Source organism: Pezoporus flaviventris, unplaced genomic scaffold (genome assembly GCF_033815535.1).
Source record: "Pezoporus flaviventris isolate CSIRO_AGI_PZ_B2104156 unplaced genomic scaffold, CSIRO_AGI_Pfla_v1 ptg000052l, whole genome shotgun sequence".
NCBI lineage: Eukaryota > Metazoa > Chordata > Aves > Psittaciformes > Psittacidae > Pezoporus > Pezoporus flaviventris.
The window spans coordinates 261,359-277,474 of NW_026892600.1; the positions used below are offsets into that span (position 1 = coordinate 261,359).

General features: G+C 34.9%; 1 protein-coding gene across 12 annotated transcripts in view; it reads left to right on the forward strand.

The window, feature by feature from the left end:
- Nucleotides 1-16,116, forward strand: part of MEF2C (myocyte enhancer factor 2C) — a 123,087-nt gene that overhangs the window by 11,583 nt on the left and 95,388 nt on the right. The window contains exon 1 of one of the 12 annotated variants that reach the window (XM_061468808.1): nucleotides 5,213-5,230. The exons of 10 other annotated variants lie outside the window; for them this stretch is intronic. The gene's annotated coding sequence lies outside the window, so the exon portion shown is untranslated. Of the gene's footprint in view, nucleotides 1-5,212; nucleotides 5,231-6,319; nucleotides 6,527-16,116 lie in introns of those variants that run through there. One more of the 12 variants, XM_061468807.1, reaches the window with a different exon arrangement.

Here is a 16,116-nt window from a genome sequence, read left to right on the forward strand (position 1 = left end):
CGGTTTATGAGTTCTAAAAATGTTTTTCCTTTTTTTTTTTCTTTTTTACTTTTGGGAAATACTGATTTCACAAGCAGAAAGAGAATAGGTATACAGAGATACTAATTTGTTTATTTAATAGTATTTCAGATGTGAGTATATGAAACTATGTCTTTCGCTCATATATTTTATCACAACTCTGCTGACTTGATAACCTACTAAAAACTGCTTTATATACAGAATTGTCATTCATGCTGTTAATTAACATCCACCTCTTTTTCTCAGTTCCACTCTGACTCTTTTTCCAGACTCATTAGAAACAAAGGTACTATTTGAATAGAATGTTTCAAAAGAAAATCTCCTTATCTTCTCTTCTGGACCATACTGGGAAGAATATGTAGAGATCTAACACTTCCTTGATCAAGAATATTTTAAGCAGTTTCCAAAGTCCCTCTTAGGTGTTAAGTCTGTACATATACTGCTGCCATTCACACATTGTGAAATGAGATGGAACATGAAGGTGCATTATATGCTGTTCTAGAGCTTTTCTCACAGACTAGGCGAGTATATGTCAGCTTTTGTATGCTGGATGTTAATTGTACTATGTAATGATATATTTGAGTTTTATAAATGCCAAATCATTCAATTTTATTAATGTGATTCTGAAGTACCATCAGAATATTAGATACTTACCACATATGGAGTACATAACAGGCTGAGACTGCTAGCCTCGTGAGGCTTCCTTATCCTCTAAATAGATTACTTGAGCTACATGGACCATTAGGTGCTCTACTAATCTTTACTCAGCACATCTTTTCATGATATGCAAGGCAAAACAGTGTGTAAAAAAAATCAGAGACAAATTTAGAAAAGTTTATATGTCCTTATAATCAGAATACTATTTTCTAAAAAAAAACAAAAAAAGAGAGAAAAAAGAAATGAGCTTTCATATCTATTTGGTCTGTTCAAGTGATTAACCAAAAGGGAAACAATATAAGTTACTTTACACCTGATATAAAAGATTTGTTTTAGAGACTCGGCAAAATTCTTGGATTCATTCCTGAGCATCAGCATGTAGTACTGATGCCATGATGAGTCAGTACCTGGGAGTGCTTTTTAACTATTAATGAATATCAGGTTCGCCTTTTATATGAGAATACACAGGTAACGCCATTTGTGGTAGCAGTTCTGTACTGAAGTCTGTAAATCACTGATCCCTTTTAGAGCCATCTTGGGCTGTCAGTTCACATATTCAACAGTAAAACTTAACAGAATACAAGCAGCAGTAACAAAACTGATTTGAGTCACCCGTAGTGCTAATTTGCCAGGCTCCCTAGTCCTGAAATACTGGAGTACTAGCAAGTTATTTGTTTAATGCCAGTTTTAGGTATAACAGGATTTTTGTCTGAAAGAGGGGCTAAATACAGGAAGGATAGTCTAATGTTTAGGATAGCAGCCTGGATTTGGGCAGTGAGCATTTAACTCTTTCTTCCAGAACATGTCTTAGATGACTGTAATGATTTTGCTTTGTTGGTGCGTCAATTCCCTGTCTGTAGAATGAGGATGGTATTTCCCTGAGGCAAATACTGCAGGACCCAGACACTGTGGGAATGGTGGCCATATGAGTACCATAGGGAGTAAACAAGTCAATGTGGACTATAAATATGTAGTTGCTTTTGGAAAGTTACAGTCTAAAGCAGAGCATACAGGCTGCAACAGACTTTTAGATCACTTTTGTTAGAGAGCCATTTTAATTAAAGTTTAGAACTTTCTGCTTCTTTCTGTCCATTTTTCTTCTACTTCTTTAGTTGTTGTGCCAAGGTATCCATGTGTGTTTCTTCCACTGTCATCTGGCTCATTCCCAGCAGATGCACACAATCTGTTTTGCTGTCATTGACAGGGCTCAGTTTGCGGAGAGAATGTGACAGAACATGCTGCTGTAGTCACTTATAACGGATCCTCTTTTCTAAAAAGTAACAGAATAAATTCATTCTTTTTAGGTTTTTATATATATTGTTCAGCCACAGGGTTTTATCCAGGCTACTCTGTATCCAGTTAAATAGGGTATTTATTTAACATCTTAGCTTTATTTTTAATTCCTAGTTTGTAAAATATAGATTTGCCAATAATTGTATATAGGCAATCATCACAATGCATTGAGAGACATCAGTTTCAAGTGGTGGCAGTTACCCTGCCCATTTTGGAATAAGCCTTATTTTCCCAAATATTTTTTCAAAAAATTTATATTATTTCTTTAAAATTTTATATTCTGATTTATAAATATTGCTAATCACCAAAAATGTAGAGTCTTGAGAATCCTGCACACCTACTGAACATCCAAAATCATATTGTGTAAGGGAAAGGGGTGCTCATTCTAATGCAAAGTATTTGTCCAGAAAGAAGCTGGAGAGATACAGAAAAATGAAAATTGACTGGTTTAGACATTGTTGCCTACAGAACACAAAAAACTTGAAATATGAATGGTTGCCACTTGTGTTGTGGTAATAGCTACAGGTCCTAACAGAGATACAGCATCATGCCCATACAGCATGATGCTGTGCAAATACATGTTAACAGACAGCCTCTACCTCAAGGCATTAACACTATGAACAAACAGGGTAAATGAGGAAGGTAGAAGGAAAAGAAATTCAGATAGTTTTACTATTAAGAATGTCTTTCAGTTCTCAGTATTCAGTAGAAAATGTTGGTGTGTTAATTTAACTTTATGGAAGGTCCCTAACCAGCATAATACTGTTTATGAGGTGATGGACTGTTCCCATTATGTCTTTGGCAGAGGAAAATTAATCAACAGCTTAAATTTGGTAAATACAACTTTGAGTTACTTCTTCGCAGCTTCCTACCACTAGGAGAGCAGGGCTGACAATAGCAAATTCCACACTGGGCTACTAAGGTTAAAATACTGTTAACATTAAATATGTATGGGCACATTAAATGTTTATTTAAGAACAGAATTTGTTTTACAAGCTGATGTTGCCTGTTATCCTATTATTTTCATCCTTAATGATCTAACTTCTTTCTTGAAATTGTACTTCATTCAGAGAGGTTGATGTCTCTGGGTTCTTTTTTATCTAGAGCTAAAAAAAAAAAATAAAAATCTTCAACAGTGGACATCTCCATTAATTCCCAAAATAAAGAAATAGTTTAATAAGCTTAGTGACTTGGCTGCATTTGAAATAGCTGCATGTAGACTTTAACATAAATTAAATATTTAAAGAAATTTGAGTGTATTTTTAAGATGTATTTTTAAACACTCACATTTTGAGGAGTGACTTTATATACTTAAAACTCTGAATTCATGTTTTTGTACCTCACCTAATTGCAGATTTTATGCTATTGATAGGATGTATATGTTAAAAAGGCTATCTAGAAATTGCTACAGTGGTAGATTGCCATGTTAGGTAGGCTTGTGCTTTTTCTGTAAAATCACTTCCTGTGATCATGTACATATATTTATACATGTGTACATATATATATCTGTGTGCTTTATATACAAATATATATGGTTTTAAAACTATGTTTGCATGCCTCTGGGTATGCCTTACACTGTAAATAAAACTGTCAAAATGTCTCTTCACAGTTAGACCTCATAAAAATAATCCGTCCATAAACACGTGGTGCTTTTTATTCATATATATATATATATACATATACAGTTACTATATAAAGTAAGAGTGTTTCTCCTGTTGTTTCAGATTTGCATTTCTTCTATATTACGGGTTAGAAATAGGGTATTTTTTACTAGTTTTTGATGTAGTTTTATATTTGTGTATGCAGGTATGGGAATTATGTATATAAACATCCCAGACATAACTTTTTCTTGGTTTTATAGGTAGGTTGGATTAGAAGATGGCTGTAACCCCTATATTTTACTTTTTTCTTTTTTTTTTTTCTTTCTTAAATATATGAGCTAGATCTCTCTAGGGTTTCTGCAAATAATACTGACTTTTTTGATTAGTCGCAAAATTACTATTTGAATGGGAATTGTTATCATGTGTATCTCCCAGAGACAAGTATTTTCGATATAACAGTTATGACACATAATGTAAAAAGAAGGCTAAGAGACCCTCAAATGATTTCTTTTGTTACCTCTGTGCCTTGATTGTTAGGCTCAGTTCAACTCCAGCAATATTGTTGCCAGCACACCTATTAGTAAACTGGGCAGTGAGACGTGAATGAGATAATTTATTACATTTCTAAAAGAGTACATTTTATATCCTCATATCTGTCACAAGAATTGATATATCTTCAAGGCATCAGGAAAGAGGCCAAAAACCAAATGAAAGACTACAGAACGCAACACATTCTCATTATGTCAACCAGTATTTATCTTGATTTGGTTTTAATACACTTTCTTTTAAACATAAGCATATGAATTATACTTCAATGTATTATACTTTTTTTGTAAAAAAAAACAAACTCAAACCAACCTAGAAACTCAACTGCAGTTCAGCATAGCAGTACATTGCTGTTAGATCAAAATGCTAAGCACAGGAATTTCAAATCTGTTTGCTTAGTACTTTACAATCCTACTTGGAACCTGATAAGGTAAAAAAGATGAAATTTATACACATCCAGATTGAACAAATCAGATGATAAATTCCAAAACTGAAGACTTATTATATAGAAATTCTATTCTGTAAGGTAACCAGTTTCAGAGTTTTTTTCAGTCATCAGTGCTGATCTTAGCTGCAGATATATTTCAAGTGAGAAGATGTAAAATCAAGATGGTTTGGGTTTTGGTTTTGAAGTGGGATTTTTCATTTTAGAGATAGCTGATAACTTCCATCTAAAGAAAATCCATAAGCAAAAAAAACTTAGGTTTCTATTCCATTCACTTTTATCTCCATTGATTAGGGACTAGTGTTTTCAGCTTCCCAGTAAATGTTTCAGGAGTAGTTTATGATAGTTACTTAAGTGATGGTATGAAGATAACCTGTGTATCTTCAGCTAAACAAATATATAGAGTAGGTCAGTAAGTCCTGTATATGTTTGCATTTATGCCTTGTAACACTGTTAACAGTAATGTAAAGAAGTAGAAAATATCATGAAAGGGATAAGTTTGATGTATAGTTAAACACTGGAAAATGAACGTAAAATCAATACTGAAAAATTACATGTTCTTATTGTTCACAAAGGGGAACAGTATGGCCCCTTTCGCTTGAAAATACTTTCGAGTGCCTTGCCAGTAGCCTGTTCCCAATGGGTGAACCACACTCTGTAGCTGTATGAAGTAGATTTTTTTCCCTGTATCAGCCTAGATGTGGACCTTTCAAGACCAGAGACAAGCTATTTTTGTGTTCTGAGGTGGCCCCAAAAATGTATTATTCATGGAGCAGGGCTCTTCACCAGTAATGATAGCTTGGATTTTTTGGGCTACTACTAGCCCCTAGTGAAAGGGCTGTTTGGTGATATTTTTTTTTTTTGTAAAAATATCCTTTTTTGTCTGTTTGCCCCAGGATGTGGAACTAAGACTTTACTCAAGAAGAAATTATACTTATCCACGATCTAAGAGAGAAGGGCACTGTCTGGTTGGAGCCAGGGTTGACCACTGACTTAAATGGTGTACAGATTTGGCTGTGATACGCAGACATGCTCCACATGCATAAGTCTAATAAGTAGAAGTTGCATGCGTTATACAGTGCAGGAGATACCTTAGAAATTACTCATTTTGAATCCAATCACTGTATTCAACAAACAAAATGTCAGTAATCAATTCTCCAGTCAAGTCTATTATAGTTTTCAGTTTCTGCCACAATTTTTCCCTGGCAAAAATACAGACCGTACATTAATTATGACGGTGTTATTTTGAAGAAAACTATTGTATTTTTGAATGTACTTTTCACAGCATTCAGAAAAATTAACAATGTTAACTGTTGACTGAGGATGAAGCAGCCCTTTGGTAGTAGCACTTACGAGTTATCTTGGAAACAGCTCAACTGACAAAGCTATTTAATACTTTTTTTTTTTAATTGGCAGTGCTATTAAGCTTTCAAATACACTGTCTCAACAACTGTTCCAATTTTTTATTTCTGCTAGCTAAAGAATGTGAAAATAAGAATAAACAGCTTTGTTGTATCCAAAGTCTTATAATTTTGGTTTAGTTTGAAAATTTGGCTGTTAAAATATTAAATGTAAGGAGCTGAAAATGCAACATGTATTATAGTGCTCCGGTTGTGCAGATTCCTATTGTATAGTAAACATCCATTTGCTGGATAAAATGAAACCTCCCTCTAAATTATTTTGTATTAAAATTATCAATATAAATTTCAGTCAGTCGTATCAATCTACTTTCTTTGTGTTTCTATGACAAAGCATCATTAGGACATAGAACTCCAATTCTGAAAAAAATTAAGCACAAGAAAGGTCTTATTCAAATGGTCAGCAAAATAATTTGCATGCTAATTAAAGTCATGCCTAGACCAGACCCAGTAGGCAACTCAAGCAGTGAAGAATCTTGCCATTGCATTGAAGAAGAAGAGCCAGAAAACTTCTGGAGCTGAGAAGAGAAACCATTCATTACAAGAAGGTAAAGCAGATGTTTAAGAAACTTTCCAGCTTTTCTCTTGGGAACAGGATTACCTTCAAATCTGCAATATTTGCTTAATTTTTATATCCATGTAGAGCACGCAAGGTGAAGAGTTTTTCTTCTCTTGTGCACAGAGTACACCTCCTACAGACAGAGGCTGGCACATAGACAAAAAATTGTCTATTTGCATTTAAAAAAAAAAAAAATGCAAACCAACAAGCTGATCTTTCAGTCTGCGTCATTAAAAAGATTTTATCCGCTACTGCTTTCAGTCAGAAGTGCTGTACACAGTAGCTTCTCAGTAAATCAGGAAACAGCTACCTGTGTAGTTACTTCAGTGTTACATTAAGCTAATGTTTTCCTTCCCTAAATACCCACTGTTACATAATGCCACTGAAACATCTTTTCGGGGGGGGGGGGGGAATAAAATAAATTGTTTGAGTTTCAGAAACCTGAAAAAAGATTCTCAAATGGTTTAAGTAAACTTCTATGTTGGACTGTGAGAAGACATATTGTGAAAGCCATTCCTCCTCCTGCACTTGAGTGATGGTACAAGCAGTTGCATTATCATCAAGGAAACTTGTGTTACGATCTCTTTAGGCTTCTGTTCTCTTTTACTGAAGTCTCGTTAGCACAAGAGAAACTCTGTTCCACATCAGTATATTCACCAAATATGTTCAGTGAATTTCCTGACTTCCTGAAGTGCCAGTTTTTCAGTATGAAGTAGAGAACAATTCAGAAAATGTTCAGTACAAAAACATCAGACCAGAAGGTTTCTTCCTGTTTTTTATGAAACTGTGATGAAGATCCATGTTATGAAAGTGTAGTTTTGCAGCTTTGTACAAAGCTACTCTGAATGAGGTTTTGTGGACACAGTAATGTGTGTGAATTTTGTGGCAGTGTTAGGGTAGGGAACCAAATCTTCAGTGTAGGACCTAAATTCTTTTCACAACTGCTTCTGTAGACCTGCTGCATAAACAAGAAGTCTGTTTGAAAATTCCTCCTTTTGCAGTAAAACTTCAAGAGTTCCTGTAACTCAGAAGTGAAAAGCAGGGAGGGGAAATCTTACTTTGTGATATACATTATTTTATAATCAGTATACTATTTTCAGAAGCTTCTAAAAAAATAACACTTGTCATTTGAGAGCTGCAGCTGTTAGTCTGTTGAGATATAGAGGGGATGGGGCATATATTGAATTATTCATGAAGGCTACTGCTATAGTTGACAGAAGTTCATCAGCTAATTCCCCCACTTCATTCTGAACTTTCTTTTGAACTCGGTCAGGCTTCAGGGGTACAAGCTGTTACTTTTAATAATCATGCTACTAGAAGTTTCCTATGCTAAAGTATAGGAACATTTCTTACATCACAGAAGCTTTCTCTTTTAAAAAAAAAGTAATTTATTGCTCATTGGGGGCTGACAAGTGCTTTATTTTGAATACTTCAATTCATAGATAGAGTGAATATCTGATACACTTTCAGGATATAATCGTTACATAGATGTATTAGCAAATGTATGTAATGATGCTTTATTTCCTTAATTCAATTTGGTGAACCAAAACCCCCCAGCATTTTAATTATGTACATACTTAATATGTACATGATTTAAGAACACAAGGAGGGTTTGTATGCTATTACTTATAACATACTTTTCAATTTATAGGGCAATTCAACATGCGTGAATGCAAGGAAATATTAGCTTGCACAAGCTTAGGGAAATAGAGTACTCTCTATTCAAAATGCTAAGCTTCGTGCTTGCATTAGCCAACTATTTTGTCATGCAGACTGTAAGATTAATGATAAAAATATTTTATGGTTCTTCAATGCAGAAGATCAAGGTTAGTTTGGCAGACACCAGTATCATCAAGACACATGAAGTGCATGCTTGCAGCAGTTACTGCAGAAATGCTCAATATCAAAGACTTCATCTCAGTTTGAGCACTAAGGAGCTGTGTGCCTCTCACTCCAGGGATTCCACAAGTGTAGCTCTGTTTTCAGACAGACAGGATTGCCAGCTACCTCTGCTTCAGCGAAAGCACAGTGCATATTCTTTATCTTTAGGACACTGCTCTCTATTTTTACATGGCACTACAAACTAATTTGGGGAATTTGAGTGCAGTAGGAAATTGTAATAAAAATTCCAGTGCTCTGTTCATTGTCCTCTGTGGAGGTTTCCACACTGAATGGGATTGAAAAATATCTTTTTAGTGGTGTGCTTGATGCAGACAGTGCCCTTATTTATCCTGTGACGACCTCATAGCAGCAGCACATGCCTTTTTGATGGAGAGGATTATTGTAATTCCCTTCTAGAAAGGCTTCCAGCAGCTCAGCTCTGTCACTTGCAGCCTGTTCTGAATGCAGTGACACACTCCCATTCTGTCTTGGGCAAATATGATCATCCTCCTTGTACCTTAATTCATTTACTTTGTCTGCTATAAAATAGCTGTTTGATTTGAAAGTTTGCTCTCTTAGTTTCAAAATCCTTAATGGTTTAGATCCTGGCTATTTTCAAGAACTCCTCCACAAATATCATCTTGACAGGTATCACCACCCCCATAGCACATTTTAGGAATCTCAGCATCACATCTTAGGTTGGCAAGTTATGTCCTTTGCTGTGATAGGCCTTCAATTAAGGAACTCCCCCAGGAAATCTGTCTCAAACCATATATCCTTATCAGAAAACATTAAAATAAAATTCACATTTTTGGCTACTTATTTTTTTCTCCATTATTATTTTTCAGCATAATTCCTCTTAAGACCATATGTATTATGGTTGCTCTCAGTAATTCTTGTTGGAGTTGTTACTTCAGATTTTCTTCTTTTTTTGTAGAGTGACCTAAGCATGTTAGTGCTGTAGTTATTGATAGTGACTTCTTAATGATGAGTTTCATGTTGATACAGGTACAAGCTTTTGCATGTTAACAGACACAGTTTGTCAATATAATTGCTTACTAGATAGGACACATGGACTATTATTTCATTCAATATATTAAGAAAAATGTATTTGAATCTTCATCACTCTTCTTTACAAGGAATTATGCCTTTCTTCTTCCCATTTTGCAGTCTAAGTTATTACACCTCAGCTGTACAAAGCTTCAGATAGCAAGGAATCCTCTTTGTCTGCTTGTCTTGTTGTCTGTTTATCTTGCTACTTGTATCATAGTCCTTGTAATTATGGTGAGATGTCTAGAGCTATGTTTAAATGGTGGTTAGTTTTCTCCATTGATGATAAAGTACACCTATGTTTGAAGAAGTTTAAACTAGATGCCAAATGTTGATGGCTTCAATGAGGTCAGATGGATGCTACACTTTTGAGCATTCATAGAATACTTACGGCAATACACAAGGTTTTTTTCTTCAGTGCCATGTCTGCGTTTCCAGTCTAATAATTGATTGCATTTTGCACACCTGAATTAATTTGTGGAATCAGTTGGGACTCTAAATACTGCACTAATAGTACCACCTTTCATTTGAATACTGTGCCCATATTTAGATGTACACAACTTGTATCCAGCAAAGGTTTATGAACATCATCAAGGATTTACTTTTACATCTATAATGTGCTCATTGATTTTAGATTCTTATTGGCTTGCTTCACTCATTGGGATGCAGTAACAATGTCTGTGATTTCATTAATCTTAACCATTACATATGTACTTAATTTTAGGTACATGAGCAGTTCTGCAGCCTTCAGTGAACTCTTCAAGTGTTTCAAATTAGACATATACATTCACGCTTGTGAGTTTACGGCTACATGCCATAGGACTGCAAAGACTTACACATTTGTTCAAGTTTACTATTTTTGGATGTTGTATAGATGTCACAATTATTTTTGTAAGTAAAATGCTGCCCCATTAAGCCTTCACTTGACTTGTCGGTGTGGTGATGTGCTTTTAAATTGTTTTAAATCCTTTAAATTTTAAAGTATTCCATGGCTGAAAGTTACTCAAACAGTCTAATTAAAATGCTAAGAATTCTGAACGTTTTCTAGACTATATGTATTATTGCAAAGTGAAAGCTAGTTTTGACCAAAAAAAAAAAAAAAAAAGTTACTGGCTTTTTTTTTTTCTTAAATCAGATTTTACAAATTAGTTATTTCCGGAAAAAAAAGGAGGAAATGGAGGAAGTTGACATGCATACCTGAAGTTAACTTCATTATATTTAGATCTTTCTAAATTTAACTTCAGTGCAACGTCAGCTAGTAGGTGATTGTTCCACTAAGTCAGCTAAATAGATGATTTTTTTAACGGATTTCTTTTGTCTTACTATTTTTAGTAATCTTCTGATGGATTACAGTCAGTGAGAATACCAGAGAACTTTTTAGCCCAAATAACTCTTGAAAAAAATCCAAAACTATTGCATATTATTAAGCTGGGAATTTACAAATCCTCATTACTGGATAGTCTTCAGGATAACTTACTCATTAGGCCTTGAACCACGATCCCAGTAGAATGTGGTGTTTTTAATAGCACTAGTTCCTATGAGGAAATTTTATTGTGGCATCGTGGAATATCATGCATTCTTTTGCTTTATGATTTATTCTCCCTAGATACAAAACTGTAAAGAAGATGTGTTCATCTATTTTTATTCAAAGTACAGAAATAACTCAGTTACTGTTCAGAAATTGAATAACCAATATGAGCAGACTATTTGTTCTTAGTCATGCTATACCCAGTGCTCAAAATAAGGATATCAGTCAATTACAGGTCGAGATATGGAGCACTTTTCGCAGATCATTGGTAAATAATCCATCCTTCTGTTTCAGACTGTTTTCCCAAAACAGTACTGTAAATCAAAAGCATAAAACTGCTACATACAATAATAGATAATGTGCTTCAATGTAGGTTGCAACTTCATACTAAAAAAATATTCATAGTAAGCTGGCTCAAAATTACCCTTAAAGAACAAAAGTATTTCACATGATTGTTCCTTCTTGATTGGATGCTTAGGACACTCTTTGGGAATTTATGCCCTACATATGTCTGAATTTATGCAACTAAATAAGAAGTATGTCAGAATGCAACATTTATCTCTAAATTGAAGGAAACTGTTATTCACTTACCTTCTTCTCAGCATGCGATTAGAATCTGGCTGTTACACATTGCAGAAAGGAGAGTCAAGGCAGCTTAGCTTGCTTGTCTGGAATTTAGCAGTCCACAGCTGATAACCGAGGCTGAGCATTGCAGCATTGTGAGGATGAACTGTTCTTGAACAATTTTACTAATGTATTAGACACAAAAAAGTCTTTCCCTTTTTACAAAGGAATGTGTATTTATTTTTTCTTCTTATCCTGAACAAATATCTTTGAATAAGCTGCTGTCCAGGACCTTCAATTCTCTGTTTCTCATTTGACCTCAGTTCTTTTTGTAGTACACAGGGATTTGATGGGTGCAGAAGTGAAGGTTTCTTTGGAGTCTTTGTCTGTCATTAATTTTGACAAGTTTATATGGTGGTGTGTAGTGACCTAAAGCTGAAATATTACATGAGGATGTATAAGTTGGCAGCGGGGACATATTTTTAGTCTATTGGCATAAGAAGAACTAAAATGATGAACTTTTCCCCAGCATCAAAGGCAGTTGCAGTACTGCAAGCAGACAGGGTAGAAGCAAAAGGACTGATGCCATGGGCATTACTATGAATTCATCTGCTAAGATGGAGGACACTAGAAAAGTCAGACGACTGAAAAAATCAGAGCTCTTCTGTTACTTAAATTTCTGTGTGTATGGTTCTAATGGAAGCTTCATCTCTTCAGGATATTGCATATAATGCTCACCTATACTGCAGTTTTCCTTAACATATATAAAAAAGTTGGAACATTATTGTTACGTTTTTGAAGTGTTTTCCATTTTATGTAACCAATGCATTTAGGGGGCTTGGAGCAACCTGGTCTGGTTGAAGGTGCCCCTGCCCATGGCAGGGGCCTGATGAGCTTTAAGGTCCCTTCCAATCCAAACCAGTCTAGAGTTCTGTGATTCTATGATATTTTCTGGATGGCAAAATGAAAATCACATACATGTGCATGGTTGCAAAAAGTAGGAAGAGAGACTTCAGGCTAAAATACGATTGAGGGAAACTGCTTCATAATCTCAGATGAAACCACCACCAAGCAGCAAGAGATTAAAAATGAACTGAAGCTGTAGAATGTGTTTTCTGAAGGGCTGTGTTACAGCAAGTCTTTAAAAATCATTTTACATTTACTGAAGACAGCAAGGGAAAAATGATATACTACAGTACTACGAGATTTTCAGTTACAGCGAATACAAAGTCATTCCTAAAATGCAGACTAGGAATTTTTTTGATTATCGTCTAGCTGGCAGAAGAGACGAATGTAGAACTGAATTACTTACCATTACTCCATGAATCATTATTCCATGAACAGGAAAGACTTAAAAGGAGTCACAGCAGGTGAAGAGCACTCTGAAATGAGCCTCCATTTCCACGCAGTGCACATATTTATGCTTCACCCTTCTTGGTTTCATAATGTGCATGACATGTAATCCTACTATGCAGATACAAACCCCACAGCCATGACAGTGGGCCCATTTTCTGCAGTGAAACGTAAGTCATGCAGTTAGTCAAAAACACTATGACAGTGTATGTTAATGTTTGTTCTGTAGTTCACAAAGGATTCAGTTTATAATGCTTATAAAAAAACTCTCTCACAACAGACACTGATTAAAACATATATAATTACTCAGTAATGATCTTAATGTACAGAGCATTTTGTATCATATTTTTCACAAGGTGCTTTTCTTTCAGTGAGACTAGGCCCAAATTTACCCTGTTTACATCTGATTTCAGGTCTTGCTATATTCCACAATGATTTTTGCCCTGTAAAGTGAAAAGCTCCATGCACTTCAGTTGAAATATGGTTAAAATTTGGGTGGAGGAAAACCCCCATAAAAATATAAGTAAATATATCACTACATTCTTCCATGAACATTTAACAGCAAGCTGGAATCTAAAATGTGCTTCCTAAATTAAATTATAAATTATTTTATGTGAGTGAATCTTGCCATCTGTACCTTGGAAAATGTAAGATTAATTTAATTATGGGCTCTAATTTCAGGCTTAAGTATCTGATTGACAGTAGCAAAGGTTAAACAACCTTCTCCAAGACAGTGCTGGTATTTGGCAAAAGTGGACTGAGATTCAGCCTTGGAAAGAGAATTTGCCCTTGGAATTGTTCTAAACAGAAGGCTAAGAAATCCAAGCTTGTGCTGTGGCTCCACCTTTATCTTGTTTAACTACTTTTATTTTTAAATGTGCTTGAAAGACAATTTAATTCAGGCAGCCATAAAAAATCAACGCACTAAAGTGCAGTCTGCGCTAAAAATTGAAGGTTTTTCCTTTTTCTTTTAATATGGTTTAATAGAATCTAAATTGGTTCATATGCTATAATTTTTTCTCAGATTAGTCTCAACTAATCTCAACATCTGTAACCACTGAAAGTTACTGACTGATTTGTCTGTCCCAGGACTGCTGAGTTACAATTTTAACCTATGGAGTTTTTGAGGACCTTCTACCATTTTAGTCCAGGTGTCATCTGGTTTTGTGGCAGACGTTTAAACACAAAGTGTCTGACATCTTGTCAGATTTCTTCAGAGTTGTTTGATACATTGCAGATACTGCCTTCTGAACCCTGAATTGCCTTTCCAGGATTTAAGGAAGTGTTCAGAGTTGCTGATGGCTATCATTCCGCCTTATTGAAACTTGGTTTCTGATGTTTTCTATCCATGCCTGTGTCAACGTGTTCTCTTGTGTAAGCTGCCATTATAGGAAGGACAAATAATAATTTTGCGGGTTTGTTTTTTTTCATTTCATGTTAGTATTCAATTTATGCTAGTACTCAGATCAATGAAACTAAAAGCTGTTATTCCGTACATTATTCCAGGAGACCATGCAAGCAAATTTCAGCTTCAGTAAGAAGCTATGCAGGCGTAGAAGAAAATTCCTTCTATCGTTTTCAAGTGATAGAATTTGTAGGCAATTAAGTTTTCAGAAATAGAAATTTCGCCTCCTATTTAATCAGACAATACCCCCACACACCTCATCCCCATCACTGGCAAGAGAATATAGAGTCCCTACACCAAGAATACCTAGACTGTATGTAGCAGGATAGTGTTAGGATACACTATCAATTACTATCGATAATGAAAGTGCCTCCAACTTCTATATCTATCAGTATATCCATTGCTAGTTAGCAACATTTATGTGAATGACTGATTTCTGATTTATTACAATATGAAAATTTCTGTACTAAGTAGTTTGTGTAGGAAGAATTGCAAGTAAAATTACTTTCTAACTTAGCAGACATTTTTGGTCTCTCCATCTCAAAAGAGTATAGAGAATTTGCATTTCACCTATAAAACTTAACTGGTTAGTAGTAAAAAAGCTACATAAAATTGATAAAACTCTTATCTTTGACTGGGTGAAACTGTGAACATATCTGGGGGAAAGGAATCTTGTTCCTGTCTTTCTATGTAGTATTTTTTGTGTGAAGAACTTTGTCTTCGGTCTTTTGCATGTTACCAAGTCAGCAGCGTAAAGTGGACTTTCGTGTCTTCTGTGCGTGCTTCTTGTTAACGCATTCTTGTATTACTAATTTTTTTTTTTTCACAAAGACTGTCACTCCCTATTTCTGATCACAGGCCTGATATTCTAGTCAAAAATCGTATTTTTTGTTAAATTTCAGTGATCCAATTTACTAGTCACACAGTCAAGCTGCTCCCAACACACACACTCCTTTCTGCCACTGGAAGTTGGCCATTCTACTCATTTTCAGACAAATACTGGTATTTGACATGTCCATGTTAATATGAAACTGGGGCATTGACTTGTCAAGAAATAATCAGTATGTTTGCCATGAAATGTAATCACTGCCATAACCCTACTAAAAATTAGATTAAATAACAAAAACAAAACCAAACAGAATACTGCACAAAAAGTCTGTCAAATTTCTCGCAGATCTGGTTGAATATACCACAATTATTACAATCATTCTTAAGATACCTTTTTTTCTGTGACAACTGTAAAACAGTTAGAAATGGGTTATTGAAAACAGTGAGTACTAAAACCATTTTTCCAAAATTGAAAAGCTGACCTTATTTAAAAATTATAATATTTTTTTGAAATCATATGAAGAAGGATGTTCACACGCCAGGAACTATGTCACAATTCCCCTTGCCCTTTTTTCAAGACTGAATTATATCCATCAGCTTGATCTGTATGGAAACTAATGCAGGGGAAAATGTAGGTTTTTTCAACTTTTGCAGGAATGTGTGTTTCTGCTGTTGATAAAGGAAGAGTTGCCTTGAGCGGTATGAAGCTGTTCTCTGATATATTAGTTATGTCTACATAAACCATATGATAGTGAAGAAAAGATTATCAGTTAGGTTAGGGTTATTCAGACAACACTGAAGAGTTAAATATTGTAATTTCTTTAGGATTAGTTCATTGTTTTATTTCATGGCATTGTTACTGTTATCCATAAAATGGTATTTCCAAAAGCTCCATGTTGCAATAAATTATATCTGAAATGAGGGAATGTAGATATTAATTTCGTTGGGGGGTTTTGAATGAAAAAATGTT